Here is a 16173-nt window from a genome sequence, read left to right on the forward strand (position 1 = left end):
CGCAAGGTCTAAATAAAATAGTTTCACTCCGAAACAATGGTTGATGAGATGCCACAGCACTTCAGAAACATCCTAAGCACTCGTCCTGTTGGACCACAACCTCCAGCCCCCTCTGAAGAAGACCTCTCACAAAGGAGAAAGACCCAACTGTCATCAACAGAGCCAGCACAGTCTTACAGAGACTCCAGAATGTTTGTACAAGCTCATCTTTGTCCATCATCTGCCGGGGTGCCAGGTTCAATTTCCTTCACCCCTGTTCTTAGGGGAGCCATTGATGTACACAGCATGAAAGTGGAGCCCAGTTCCAGGACTGTACTGCAAGTTTTATGGAGATGGTTAGAAAGCACACGGATCACAAACCCACCCGTCATAGGGACAGCATCAAAAGGAAAGCCATTGAATGAATGTCCGGAATGAATTTGACCAAGACCCAGGCCCAAAAACAGACAATGGGAGCGTAGGGGCTGGAGGGGAGGGCCCTGGGGTGGGCATTGGCCACCCAGGCAGGCTGGGCAGTTGCCAAGGGTCTGCAGAAGAAGGGCAGAGCCCAGGACAGAAAGACCTCCATCAGCAGAAATGGAGGCCAACCTCCAGAAGAGCCACAGGTGCTTTAGGAGAGGCAGAAAGCTCTGGAGACCTTGCAGGATTCCAGAACCATCCATAGTCAGTATCAGGCTGATTCTGTTCCATAAATCCACCCCCCACCCGACCCCCGGTCCCCAGGTATCCTCATCCATGACCCAGCATTTCCCATGGTAGGGAATAGTGTCCCCAAACAAGCGAATACCAAGACAGTGGAGAGAGAAGATGAAGATCTTTGAGATCTTTCTCAGGAATGGCTTTGTCCCTTTGGTCATCCCACACCTATGGCACAACCCCATCTCTCTGAATAAGAGCCAGAGAAACATGGATATTTTTGTTTCATTAAATCATTCTTACCGCCGGGTACTGGTGACTCACAATCCTAGATACTTGGGAGATTGAAATAAGAAGGATCATGGTGGTTCAAGCCCAGCCTGGGCAAAAAAGTTCTCAAGACTCCCTCTAGGCTAGTGGGCCTGGTGGAGCATGCCTGTCATCTAGCGTTGTGGGGAGTGTAAATAGACAGGTTGCATTCCAGGAGCATGTGCCAGGCAGTAAACAAGGCCCCACTTCAAAAATAGCCAGTGTCCAAAGAGGGCTGGAGGCATGGCTCAATGGTGAAGCACCTGCCTGGGAGGAAAAAGGTCCTGTGTTCAAACCCTAGTACTACCAAGAAAATTCATCATTCTTACCCATCCCTCCATGATCTTCCCATTTAAATTGTCTTAACAATAGACACAGGGAGCCTGGGGGAGGGGAGGGAGCGGCGGGCGGGCATGCAGTCCTGACGACATTGTGTTTATTTCCCTTCCAGCACAGCCTGCTGACAAAATTTGTTTTCCGCTCCATTCTATCCTGTAGCACAGTTGTTCGACGCTTGCTTGGCAGGCACAGCAGAACCAAAGGGATTATACACTTCGCATCTGGAAAGAATCCACCGTCATCACCCCATAAACTCCGGGCCCTGTTCCTTCTTCCCTGTGCCAAGCAGGTGAGGCAGAGGGGAGGGTTCATCTCCCAGGCCCAGAGTGGAGGGAGGCAGAGGCTGATATGGGTGATGGGTGATGTGTGCTCAAAAGCAGGGCAGATGTGGGCAGACTTAGGGAACAGGCTCTTAACGCCATCAGAGGAAGCATTCAGAGCTCCAGCTCATGAAATCTACATTGGCCTCTCATGTGGCCACAACACAGAGCACAACTCTAGCCCCTTCGTGGTGCAGAGCCAGAAGGAAAGCCAGTGAGCCACACCGTAGCCTCGCCCACGCCCCAGCAGGACTCACGTAGCTTTGGTTTATTTTGGTTTGGGTTTATTTATTTGTTTACTTTTGGCAGTTAGTACTAGGACTTGAACTCAGGACTTACACTTGCTAGGCAGGTGCTGTGCTGCTTGAGTCATGCCCCTATCCATTTTTGGTGGATTTGTTTTTCTGATGAGAAGGCAACTTCACAACAAAGGACGTCAGGGATATGACAATGTCACAAGCCAGCTCCCACTGCCACAGGCCTCTGTCTTTGATGAGGGTCGGTGGCCCTTCGAGGCTCCTCAGCCAGCATGCTTAAGGGTGGAGGAGCCTGTGTGCAGAACTGTTTGTGGCTCCCGCCATGAGCTGGCTGTGTCCCCCGTCCAGAATGGCTCCTCCACAAATGGAGTGTGCAGATCCACTTATTTTTACATACATATCACTCTGCCATCTGTGATAACAGATAGCGAGCAATTTTGTCTTTGGAGAGGTTTTCACTGCAGAAGATATTCCACGGGAGGCTGCCTCATTGTCGATTAAAACAGAGAGAATGCAAAGGGCAGAGCTCCATGCTGAATCCATTAGCTCCATCACCCATCCTCTCCCACCTCCTCCCAACTCCAGCTGACCCGCGGCCAAGATAGAAAAGGCAATCACTCTACTGAATCAGTGGCCCTGTTCTGGAGTGTTCAAATAAACAGAATTTCCCCTACTGAGGGACAGCCAAGATTGCACAGTGCTTGTAAAATACACACATGGAGGATGCAGGCAAAGGGTGAATTGAACTCTGGCTTGTGTGGCTGCCAGGCGGGGAACAGAGCCTGTGCTAGCAGCAAGAAGACTGGAGCCAATTCTTTCTTTGCAACTTAGCTGTATCAGGAGTCTGGCATACTCTTCTCCTTCTAGAGCCTCCGGTTGTCCCAGCCTAGCACAAGCTAGGATCCGTCCACCCTGGCCTGGTATATGCCAGGTAAATATGACAGCACCTGAGCCACATCCCTAGGCCTATTCCATTCTGGAGGCTGGAAGTTCAAGATAATGACCTCAGTGGGCATAGTAAAGAATACAAGTGTATTCTCTTTACTGACAAATGGATCCTTGCTATCCGCAGACCAGAGTCTCATTGGGCTAAAATCGACTAGTGAGGCTAGAGGAAGATGCCTGTTCCAGCTTTCAGAAGCCACCTGCCTTCCTCAGGCTGTGACTCTCTTCCAAGTTCAAAACCATCCCCTGCATCTCTCTGGCTTGGGGTCTGGCTTGGGCTGGCTCACATCGCAGGCCATCTCTCCACTGTAACAAGATGGTAAATGGGATGAGGGTGGTCGTTGGGGCCTCTTTTGTAAAGTCACAATTTTCCTTCTGGAGTGCTCTGCTTTCCTGACCAAGTCACCCCCCCCCCCACCAGAGACTCCCGTCCTCACAACGTTAACCTGGTGTAAGGTTGTCCACACACAAATGGAAGGCAAGGCTAGCACACTGTAGTCCTACTTGGAAAAACCATTTCTAAGAAAATGGAAGACACAACTAAGAGCAGAGGAAGGGAGGGACAGAGGGAGGAGTTGGAAAGAGGAGAGAGGGAAAAGAGCCATTCCTCTGCTTTGGGATAACATTTTTATTTGTAATGTTATGGCTTTAAAATTAATTTAGCATATTTTATCATTAAGAATACATTCTCTCATAGGAACTTTCAGATTAAATTTCCATATGACTAATCCTGTTTGCAAACCCAGTTAAATTCCCTCAGATGTTTTACGTTATGTTTACAAATATTTCCCCCCAAATCTCAAGTAACTGAAGAAGATTTGTAAATCTAATAAGAAAGGTCACCGGGCCCATGAATGACTCATGGATTCAGTCAATCAAACCTCTACATGTAGAGTCTTCAGATTCTGAAGCCTTCAGTGTTCTCTTAAATCCTTCCAATGCTGCCTTCTTTGCTTCTTTCCTCTCCATTTTTCCTTCCTTCCTTCCTCCCCTCTCTCTTTCCTTGGGTAAGCCCAACATTGTTAATTGTGAAGCATGCCTTGAACTTCATCACAGACGATTGCTATTCCTGACTGTGAGCGTGCAAAGGTTTTCCTCCAGTCCACAGAGGGCGAAAAGCCAAGTACTGGCTGCGCTACAGGGCCTCCCTCCTCCCAGGAATACAAGAACAAGCGAGAGGCCCACTGGCTGCCAGCAGGTAAAAGGGGGAGACATAACCCCCAGCAAAGGAAGAACAATAGTGCTGGGCTGTTCCTGGCCCTCACGGGCAAGCTGACAACCACCTGAGAATTTCCACGCCGCATGACTCCAATGCTACGTGAGTCCGGTGGTCTTTTCCAGGCCTCGGCTCAGCTCTCCGTGCTGAAGGAAGAGTGGGGAGAAGGGTCTAGTGACAATGCACCACACCTTTCACAGCACCTGGCCCACGTGTTCACAGGAGACTGTGCAGGGCAGCAAGTGAGGGAGGGCAGAGGGAAAATGCCGCAAGGGGTGAAAGGCAGCCGTGAGATCATTAGTGACTGCTCACACATGGCTTTCAGAAATGAAGATCTGCTGGGCAGTGGCTCTGCACCAGGCCCTGTGAGATACAACATCAGCTTCTCAGTGCCCACTGAGCCCTGCAGGTGAATAGTGTTACAGACAGGGGAGCGGGCAAAGTGGGCAGCCATTTACAGTTGCTATCATTAAACAGCACAGGCTGGGTAATTCACAAAGAAAAAAGGTTCCTTTGGTTCATCCAACTCATGGTTCTGCAGACTGAGAAGTAGCCTCCCACATGGGGGTGGCAGCCTCACCCCAAGTCCCTCCTTCTGGGAGAGGAGGAAAGAGCATGGGTCCCCCTCTTTCTCGGTGCTGCCTACCTATCATGGCAACCCTCAGCACCCAAAGTCATCAAGGAGGACCCCGTTCACCTACATGTCAGAAGTCAGTGCCTCTGGCAGAGCCAAGAAGTGTTGGCCACAGGGCACAGAGAGACTCAGGGCCAGTCCCTGAGGCCCAGCCCCAGCCATGGCAGCAGCAGGGAAGGCTTCTGAAAGCTCCTGCTCCACAGGTCAAGAGGCCGAAAGTCCTGCCAGTGTGTTGCACCTTCTGGTGCTGAGCGCGCTCCCCAGCTTTCCTCCCGAGCCTCAGACCCACAGTGGACGTGGCAGCTCGGCGGCTGCTGGAGGCACCTACCACTCAGTGGTAGGCTGCAGTGGCCAAGGGGACGGATGGCTGTGCGTGCTTTATTTGGGCTTAAATCAAACAACAAAAACTGTGAATGGAAGGAAGAAAGGACAAGGAAGAAAGGAAGGAGAAGGAAAGGGAGAAAAAGAAAGAAGGAAGAAAGGAAAGAAGAGGAGAGAACAGGAAAGAAGGAAGGTAGGAAGGTAGGAAGGTGGGAAGGAAGGAAGGAAGGAAGGAAGGAGAAGGAAAGGGAGAAAAAGAAAGAAGGAAGAAAGGAAAGAGTAGCTAGGATTATAGGCGAGAGAGCCCAGGCACTTTGTAAGCAGGCATTTTAATACCTACTTTAGAGGTGAGGGAAGATCAAACGATTTGACCAAGGTCATGTAGCTGGGGGCATAGGGACCATGGTCCCTTGTGTGGGTTGCAACACCTTTGGATAGGACTCTAAACTCAGAAACAGGAGAGAGAGGGGTAGTTGTCTTCATTCAGGCACTTGGTTATCTGTGGAAGTTTAAAGGGAGGCTCTGTTTTCACTGTATTTGACATCGGTGCCCTGCATCTTGGATATACATTTTTCTAATTTGGGGAGGGGAAGGGAAATAACAAAATGCTGCAACAAGGATATAGGATGACCCATTGTAACAATGAGATGTACAAGACACTGTGTAGAAAACAAACTTTACAACTTGTGGGGGAGAGGGGTGTTGGGAAGATGAGGAGGGAAGGGCTGGTAGGGGAAAAACAGAGGAGGAGGTAACAATGCTCACTAGGAAATGTACTCATTACCTTACTTATGTAACTGTAACCCCTCTGTACATTATTTTTACAGTAAAAACCATTTCTTTTTTAAAAAAAATGCAGGCTCTCAGGAAGAAAGAATGAGTGCACAATAAAGGGCTGAGTTGTTGGCCAACAAACCCACAGAGACCCTTAAACTCTTACTGTAATCAGCCAGCATTTTCCTTCTCACTTCTTGCTTTTCAGCATTCTTATTCGATGACTTTGAATTTGCCCCATCTCCCTTCCCCTGTGATCACCTCCCTGGCAGAGACCACTCACCTCCGCTTGAATCCCTCAGAGCTCAGGGGAATATAGATTTCTATATTATGATATGGATTAATAAAACAGCCCATCAGAGAACTGTGGCCTACACAGCCTCCCTGACAATGAAATGGGGACAGAGGACTACAAAACAATGAGGAAGAAGGACAATAAATTCCTGGTGTTACAATCTTACAAGAATGAGTAAAGAGGCCCACCAATCAGAAAGAAGCCATCCCATCTCAACGTTTAACCCAAGGCCAGGATGCCTGAAGATGGCCAAGATGTCAAACAACATGGGCCACCTTCCCACAGCAATGCTGTGTGCACTCTTTGTCTGCCATCTTTCTTCTCTAACAAACTTTTCTATCATCTTTACTATGTTCACATTTTGCCTGAATTCTTCTCTTGCTAAGTGCAAGGACTGACTTTGTTCTACTGCTTAAACATTAAATGGAACAAAAGAAAGCCACTCATTTTGTCGTATCATGGTTAAACGACTCCATGTTATTGACCACGTATATGGTATGTGTGTGTGTGTGTGTGTGTGTGTGTGTGTGTGTGTGTGTGTGTGTGTGTGTGTGTGTGTGTGTGTGTGCAATGGAGGGAAGCCAGGAGGAGGACGCAGAATAAGTGGGAAACAGAACAACATACAACAAAGGGGCCCATCGACTGCACTGGACATAGAAGAAAAAGAACTAAGCCACCCAAAGACAGCGATGGGAAGGGAGGAATGAGAGGGAAAGAAGGAACTGCCTACACTAAGCAGAAGGAAAGAAATGTAAACATCATCTGATGTGGAAGAAATAATTGTATTGTCAAAGCTCATAGAATTCACAAACTTTATTGACCATGATAATGACAATTTGCCCTGTGAAGGTTAAAATGTGTTTGTGACCATAAGTATCACTATTCCACAATACTGTGAAATATGTGAAATTTATGTAATCATCTAATCTCAATTTTTTTTAAAGTGAGAGAAGGGATGGGTGAGGAGCAATGGGTGGCAATGTTGTCAGACACCTTGTATTCATATACTGTTTTGTAGAATGGGAACTTCTTTGTACAACTTAAAGATAATAATAATAATAAATTGTTCTTTTACTAAAAAAAAAAAGAAAGAAAAGAAAAAGAAGACATTACTGAGGATGGTTGAGGTGCAAAAACCTAGCCTCACCTACTTCACATCATCCTGGGCTTGCTCTCCAATCTAACTCATACTTGAGATTCTTAAATGGAGATGAGACAATTAGATCAGCACACTGTGTTCTGAAGAAGCTGATGGACTCAAGTACATTTAATCCTTACTTAAGAACATATTGCACTTTGAGGGAGATTATGTGTTAAGAGTTGTCCGTTTGGATCTGCCAAATATTAACTCAGGTTAATTGTAGGCTACTTGATCTATCACGATTGTTTCTCATTTTAAGATGATGTATTGAGTCGTTCCTCTAATTGGATGGTCCTATAATATATCACATGAACTTGCCATCCTAACTGCAAGGGTGTGGAACCCTGAGGCAAAAAGAGAGGAGCGGGGAAGGGCTACGACTGGTCCTCACCTCACTGTACTTAATTAATCTGGTCCATGGTTAATTCTTAACCATGGACTGAAAAATAAATCCCATATCCCAAGAAGTTATTTTGACTTTTAAGCAGAGGATACCATAAAAGGTAGACTATTATAAACTCAGCTGAAGAAAAATATTTGTTTTATATAAATAGCCTTTTTAAGATAATAAATAATTAAGGAACCTCTAAATAAAATTATAAACAAACCATTAAACGGGTCACCGGGTCCTGCTCAGAGCAAGCGGAGCGCAACCTGCAGCTTTGCTCATTCCACAGCGGTAGCTCTGCTGTGCCTGGGCTCCTTTCTCTTTCTAGCTGGCAACTAACTTCTCATGATATTGGTATCACTGATATACATTGTCATCGGGTTTTAGTTGAGCTAACAGATAGCTAAAACGTTTCATTTTCCCCATGTTGTTACAAAGTGGGTAAAACTCCCCACGCTGTCCAGCAATATGACTGCCCGCCCTTTTTTAACATCCAGATCACTAGCTTAAAAACTCCCAGTGAGCCATGGCAAGCCTGGAGCTTGACCCCCTCACCCCCTGTGTCCATCAACATCTCTGGAGTCCAGATGTTCAATCATCTGTCTGGAATCCATCTGAGCGTAGTGCTGACCAACCCAAGTTTCAGACACAAGGATATCCAATCCTGTGGCCAAGCCCAGGCATCTTGAAACTCACTACAGTCCAGCAGTCCAGGGTCTCTCAACAAAACAAGCAAATGAGCCAATGGTGGGAAGCCTCTGGGGTGGAGCATGCATCTGGTGAACCCAGGGTCTCATCCCCAACACCAAAACCAAACAACAAAGCAAAGAAAAACAAAGGTAAAAGAAGTCGAATGCCTGCCTTCTTAGTCAGTCTGTTTGTTGTTGTTTCCTGTTGACCTTCACCTTTTTGTCTATGATCTCAAGACACTGCCTTAGAAGCATCTCAGGGCTCATATTGTTATATGGAAATTCAATCATGAGATACAGAGAAGCCACATTTTGAGAGGTCCAATGGGGAGTCTTAATATTAGAAAACCAGTGGACATATGTCCCCTACAAACTTGCAGCTTCGAATACACTAAATACTGTTAGGAAACTGAGCCATGAGGCTCAGGAAAGCAAAGAAAGAGCCAAAAAGCAATCCCAACAAACCAGATTGATTCTAATGGAGAACACAAAGAGTGGGACACTATGGTGACCTGAGGAGAGCCAGCAGACACGAGGCAAGCTGTTGAATGGTGGCTGAGATGGTTGAGGCCTAGAGTCATGGTCAGCTGGTAGGGTCACAGGAGGCTCGAAAGTCTCGGGACTTCGTGGCCCAGGACCGGCAGGTCCAGTAACCTATTGTCCTAGTCCCCAGCCGTGCCTCTAGGGATTCAGGCATGCCTATCACCTTGGGGTAGAACTTCACCTTCATCCATCAAGAAGATAAGATGGTGCCAGGTAGACCCACACTCCTTATTTCAATATGACTCAGGTTCTCCCCAGAGAACAGGGCTCTCTAGACAAATAAGATTTCTTGGGCTGGGAAGGTGGCTCAGTGGTAGAGCGCTTGCCTTGCATGCATGAGGCCCTGGGTTCAATTCTTCAGCACCACATAAGGAAAAAGAAAAAAGCCAGAAGTGGCGCTGTGGCTCAAGTGGTAGAGCGCTAGCCTTGAGCTGAAGAGCTGAGGGACAGAGCCCAGGCCCAGAGTTCAGGCCCCACGACCGGACCCCCCCCCCCAAAAAAAAAGATTTCTTAAAGATTTCTTGTGTTAGGCACCAGTGGCTCATGCCTGATCCCAGCTACTCAGGAGGTTGATATCTGAAGATCATGGCTCAAAGCTAGCCCAGATAGGAAAGTCCATGAGACTTTTACCTCCAATGAACCACCAAAAAGCCAGAAGTAGAGCTGTGGCTAAAGTATACAGCCTTGAGTAAAAAAAGAAAAAGAAAAAGAGAGTTCTTTTGAGTGTCTTTTGAGGACACTAACTCCGGAATGTATTTGAATACAACCATTAATGTCATATTAATATCTCACATCCAGTATGAGACCAGAAGATTTACAAGGCTCTTTCTTCTGTACTCCCATTGATAAAGCACTATCCAAGAGAAATGCAAACATTCTGCTTTATGAGAAAGAAGTAAGAATTCTAATCATTAATGCCCCGGGATATTTGACTCAGTAAAATTCTACTCCCATCTGAGCATGGTACAACCCAGACACTGTGGTCCCAGGATGCTGACACCTCTGTCCCCATGGAAGAATCTTCCTTAGCACTGGGGGATGTCCCCAGGTCAGCAAGGCTCAGGCATCACACTCAACACAGTCACAACAAGTAGAAAACAGGTGGAGGCAGCAGTCATAAGCAAGGAGACACATGACACTGTCTATGTTGATGATAAAAACACTTTTGGACAGTGTTCCTCCTATCACCACCTCCCAAGCAGCTGGGATTACAGGCATACATCACCATGCCTGACCAGGTGATGGACTTTCTTGAAATGAACCAAATCCAAGTGTTACCCACATACTTTCTTTAGCAGAATATAAGTGGCTTGTGCCCAGCTACTCACATCCCTTGTAAAATCATCTCTCCCATGAAAACTATTAGAATTTAATGCAATTTTTGGCAATTATAAATTCCCAAGTTGTAAATTTTTTTGACGCCAATAAAACACACATCCAGAATCAGCTCACTGGGGATTTGTAATGATTTTAGAAATATGTTTGCAAATGAAAGGATCAATTCTAACAAAATTTGAAATGGGGGAAAGCTTAATCTAAGCAAGAATATTAAGTCTGGATGTTGGACCATCTTTTTATGGGTGTCACTTGCGTGTACACATTGTGCTGTTATCAATGATTCTTATCTAGTCATTAAAACAGGCCTTGTATTTAGCTAAGCATGTGTCATATTTTCCCAATTTTTACTCAGTAGGGTTGGCCACCCTCCAAGATATTCCAATTAAGCGTTTATTACTCTGTCACACTTTTAAAGGCCTGCGTAGACATACAGTTCAATTCTATCTGGAAGATGGGTCTCCCACTACACCTGCTCAGCTTCCATGAGATTGTTCTTTTGTCTTGTTTTTGCTAATGAAAATAATCTATCGATCCCATTCATAAGGGGAACTCGTAACTCCAAATCATTACCTCCTGACAGTAACTAATTTTTAAGTCCTATCTGCTTCGCCACACTCCTTAATGGGAGCTGAATAAATATCTCAAATGCAGACTTCTCAGCCTTTTCTGAAGGATTCCATCTTCCAACAACAGAGACAAAAATCAATAAAACCAACGCCTGCTTTACCAAGCACCCAACAACCATGTTGGATACCAGGTCCCCGCTGGTCTTTGCCCTTCTGGAGGGCACCAAGTGGTAGGGGACAGGTGGAAAGCCACACAGGCAATTCTTTTCCATCCAGAAAGACTTCAGCCTCCAGCATCCAACGGGAGGAGGAAGAGATGGAGATGCTGCAGGCTGGGCTGGCCTTAAAGAGGCATAAAGAATGTATATGTGGCCTGTGTCAACCATAGTGGGTTGGGAAAGGTGGGGTGCAGCAATCTGGGTGGGCTTCAGGGAGGAAGAGACTCCCCTGGGATGGGCTGGAGAGTATCTTCTCAAATAACAGCTCACATGTGCTCACAACAGCCAGCATGATCCATGTCCTGTGTGGCCTGACTCAGGAAGATAAACAGTCCAACCCAATTTGCACCAGACATGGAGCTAAGAGGGCACAAATTTTTCCAAGTTCTAGAATTTCTAGAGAATTCTAGAACTAGAAGGTGGCATAGATCTAAGACTGAGGCAGACATTTCTTATATGCATAGAATTAGCCAAGCCAGCAGCCCACAACCCAGAAGAAACGTGGGAGACAGGACAAGCCAGGAGATTTCATTTCTTCCACATAACTTTGATATCGTGGATTTCTATAATATTCATATTCAGAAAAAAATAGTTTATGTTCTTCACAGCTAGAACATTAGGTGGTGACTTGACTTGGCTATTAGATTTACCTGGATCTGGTACAAACTAACTTATCCAAACCTGTTTGTCATCTATCTCTCTTCCAGAATCTTGCACTATAACTAGGATAGTCCCTTGATACAAAGTTACCTTTCCTTTTTATTTGTGGAAATAATTTTATACACTTTTAAAGATCTACCAAAATCCCTGGGCCAACATAGTGGCTATAATGCCACCTACTCAGGAGACTGAGATTGGAGGATCTCAGTTCAAAGCCAGCCTGGCCAGGAAAGTCTGTGGGGGACTCGTCACCAATTAACCAACAAAAAGCCAGAAGTAAAACTGGAGCTCAAGTGGTAGAGCACTAGCTTTGAGAGGAAAAGCCAACCACAAGCATGAGGCTTTGTGTTCAAGACCTAGTACCAGCACATACATACAAAACCACACACGCGCGCGCACACACACACATACACACACGCGCGCGCGCACACACATACACACACACACAGAACGCCAAGCTGGTGTTCCCATTCACCCAGCCACATGAATCATTTGCTGTGTTCCTGTCGTCTTTTCAAAGAGCCAGGACAGTCAATTTCCAATTATCTATGTCAGTAGGGGACAGGAATAGTCTGAATAATGAAACCCACAAATAATCCATACACTTAATTCTAGTAGTTATTTCCAGCCAGCATGAAAGTTTCCCCCTGTGAGCCTGTCCTTGGCCCCTCCCTTCTCTCTGGGAGAGATGGCCCGGCCCAAGGGTGCCATGGGTGTCCCACGTGTAGGTGCCCTGGCAGGGAGGAGGTGGGGCCAGGCCTCAGAGCATCTTGGGGTTGACTGGTTAGCCTTTGAATGAGGAAGCCTGGATCTGTTTCAACAGAGGCATGATGAGCGAGCTGGTAGAAAAGGACAAAGCAGAACTATAGCACCTCATTCTCGGTTCCAAGCTGTAGCAACACCTGACCACTCCTGTGGGGACCTTGCTTAGCCAACTCAGGTGTGCATTTGACTCCTCATACCGAGACTCTACACAAAATCTTCTCAGACAAATGGCACACAGATCACACCGCACACGCCAAGTCTACTTCACCTAGTGACAGAATCCTATGGAAGACATAGGACAAAATGCGCCACCAACACAAAGAGGGGTGTGTGTGTGTGTGTGTGTGTGTGTGTGTGTGTGTGTGTGTGTGTGTGTGTGTGTGTGTGTGTGTGTGTGTGTGTGTGTGTGTGTGTGTGTGTAGAGTATACACACTATGCATATGAACAAAGCAGTTACTCTGGTCTTGAAATATTGGACACACTACAAAGCCATGCCCTCCATCCGGGCATTCCAGAATCCTGCAAACAAATCACCCATGGGATTACTCATTTCTAGACACTTCTTTTTCCTTCATATAAATTTAAGGTGGTATATAAGAGGTGTTCAGGAAGGGCTTGGGGTTAGCTCAGTGGCGGGGAGATTGCCCTGGGCAAGGCCCTGGGCTCAATCCTCATCGCCTAAAAACCCTACTTGAAAACATTTTTAAAAATGTGTTCCTAGTGTGGGGAACTATGCCATGCTATGATACATGCCATTGTTGTACAGTAATCAAATCCATTAACAACGCCTTCTAATCTGTGTTGAAAATATTCAAAATCCTTTCTTCCTGCTTCCTCCAAGTAGCTAGTTCCTTATTGCTATCTACAGCTAACCCCACCTGTACAGAGCACCGGGACTTACACCCACCTCACCGGGGCTCAGCAGCCATCAACCAGCTTCCCAGCCACTGGCGACTTCTGTCAGACCACCGACCTCTATGCCTGGCTCACTTCAGTGCACACCTTACCTTCCAACCCAGCCACATTGTTGCAGATCACAGGACTTCATCTTTTCAATGTCCAACTAGTATTCCACTGTGAATCTGTACCCGTGGGATTTTCTTGAATATTACATAACCAGAAGGTAGTTTGTTGTATGCTCAATCCAAGTTTATAATATCCTTCTTTTAAGAAATGCAAGTAGCCAGGTGCTGGTGGCTCACACCAATAATCCTAGCTACTCTGGAGGCGGAGAGCTGAGACTTGCAGTTCGGAAAGTCTGAGAATCTTTTCTTCAATTAAACAGCAAAAAGTTGGAAGTGGAGCTGTGGTCAAGTGGAAGAGCACCAGCCTTGAGGGAAAAAGCTAGAGGATACTGCTCAGACCCTGAGTTCAAACCCCAGGACTGGCAAAAAAGAAAGAAGATAAAAGAAAGACGACTGTGCTCTTGCCTTCAAGCATTGGCATGGGGAGGGGACGTTCACACTGAAGGGTGGCTTCTCTCAATCCGTTTGAAAATTCTAATATGAGTTTTCTTGACCAGCAGGTCAGTGAAGGGAGGAAGGGAATGAGGGAAGGAGGGAAGATGAAGGGGGAGAAAGGAAGGAAATATTAATTGCTTCTAGGAAGAAAAGAACATGTGAATGAAGACAACTTGGAGAAGACCAAGGATTTGAATATACATAGACAGACAGACAGATATAATGGATGGATAGATATGGAGACAGATAGATAATACATAGATAGAGGATAGATAGATAGATAGATAGATAGATAGATAGATAGATAGATAGATAGATAGATAGATAGATAGATAGATAGACAGACAAATAGAGGCTTGGGTTATACAAAGCTTAGATTTTGTCTCTAGGGACAACACAGAGTTCCTGAAAGTAAGACAAACTGACACGATTAGGTTTGCATTTTCTAAAAATAAGCCCCTTCCAGGCCAAGTAGAAAATGACTCCAAAAGGGATGTGACCTAAGGCAAGGCAAGGGATGGATCTGGGGGCTGTTGCTAGGCAGGAGGCCATGAAGACTGGAAAAGGGTGGTGACAGTTGAGAGGGAGGAGAGGCAGGACCTGGAGTGGAAGCTGTGGTGCTGGATGAGCAGCTGCAGGCTGGGGGAGGGTGACAGGAATTGCAGGGAGGGGAGGAGGGGAGGAGGGCGAGGAGGGGAGGGAGGAGGGGTGAGGAGGAAGGGGAAGGAGGATGAGAAGAGCCAAGAGGAGGAGGAGGAGCACTTGCTATATGCTGGGCCTCATTTTCCTAGCTTTACTATACTAAATCACATCAGTTCTGAACAACATGTACCAGCATCAGCATCTTCGTCTCCATCTTATAGGGGAGAACACGGAGCCATGCAGGGCTAGATCCCTGCCATCCAGAAGCTGGCAGCAAACCAGCTTGACCTGATCTGCCTTCCCATGCGTGAACTCGGGGAAGGCCATGGAAAACAATACTGCAGTGGTTCCTGCTGGTAGGGCAAAGGCAGTGAAGAGGAGGAGGGGCCAAGGGCAGAGGGCAGAGGCCTCTGCCTGCTTCCCAGCCTCTGCCCCGGCCTGGCGGTGCTCCTGGCCCCACACCACACACAGAAGCTGTGGTCAGTCACAGGTGTCAAAGTGTCATTAGCTTCAATTGGGAGCACTGTCATGGCCTGGGTTGTGTATCCCACCTCCTACTTGGGGTTTGCTGAACCCCTATTTCTCCATTGGTGATAAACCAGACCTAGATTGGGTAACAGCCCTCTCCAGGCTGTGTGTGTTGCTTGTGCCCTATCAAGCAAGAGTCCACAGATTTGAGAGATATCAGAGCGCGCGCATGCGTGCGCACACACACACACACACACACACACACACACACACACACACACACACACACACACACACATCAGTTCTGGGGCTTGAACTAAGGGCCTAGACATTATCCCTCTTCAAAGCTAGCACTCTACCACTTGAGCCACAGCTCCACTTCTAGTTTTCATTGGAAACAAGGGTCTCATGGACCTTCCCGTCCAGGCTGGCTTCCAAATGCAATCCTCAAATTTCAGCCTCCTGAGTAGCAAGGATTCCAGGTATGAGCCACTAGTGACCAGCAAAGTCTTAAACATCTTTAAACCCTTTACGCAGAGAATGGAGGTGTGGGACAGGACTCACAGGCTTGTGTGCAGGCCACTAGGGGCATGGCGTGTGGGAGTAGAGTATATTTGGAAAAGCCTAATAAAGGCTCCAGGCATTTTTGACAGGACAGAGTGATGAGCTGGGTTTAACACGATAAGATTTAATTGGAACAAATGTAAGGTTGTGCCCTTGGGAGGAGGGAGTCGGGAGCAGCCACGGTTTCCTGGAGAGCTTGGGAGAGCCTGGCTCACGCTGGTCAACGGTGTGATCTGACTGCCAAAAAAGTATTGCTTTAAAAATAGTGAGGTCTCAGGTTGCGCTGAAAACTCAGCTTCCAGAACAGGAACTGGGGGTACCCACAGCCCCACCACTGTAGGGGGTAGTTCTGAGGTCTTGCTAAGCATCACACTTCAAGGGCTAGACCCTAAATAAGGAGAAAGTCTGGGTGGCACACTTCCCCGTGTCTCCCTTTTCAGTTAGGAAGTCATGTTGGTATATAGCAGGTGTCAGAACACAGGGAGGTCAAACCCCATGGTAAGAAACAAACTCACACATAATTTCATGACACCAGCATCGCTGCTTCAAACAGGAAACAGGAAGACAGTAGGCCAGGCCCCAGGTCCTAGCTGGTGTGAGAATTTGATCTCAGCCCTTTTGGTGAATTTGATGTGCTTGTGATTTAATGAATTTTCTAACTCTCCACCTCCAGGCTGCCAATTAC

This window comes from Dipodomys merriami, unplaced genomic scaffold, assembly GCF_024711535.1.
Source record: "Dipodomys merriami isolate MVZ:Mamm:240054 unplaced genomic scaffold, mDipMer1.0.p SCAF_26, whole genome shotgun sequence".
Taxonomy (NCBI): domain Eukaryota; kingdom Metazoa; phylum Chordata; class Mammalia; order Rodentia; family Heteromyidae; genus Dipodomys; species Dipodomys merriami.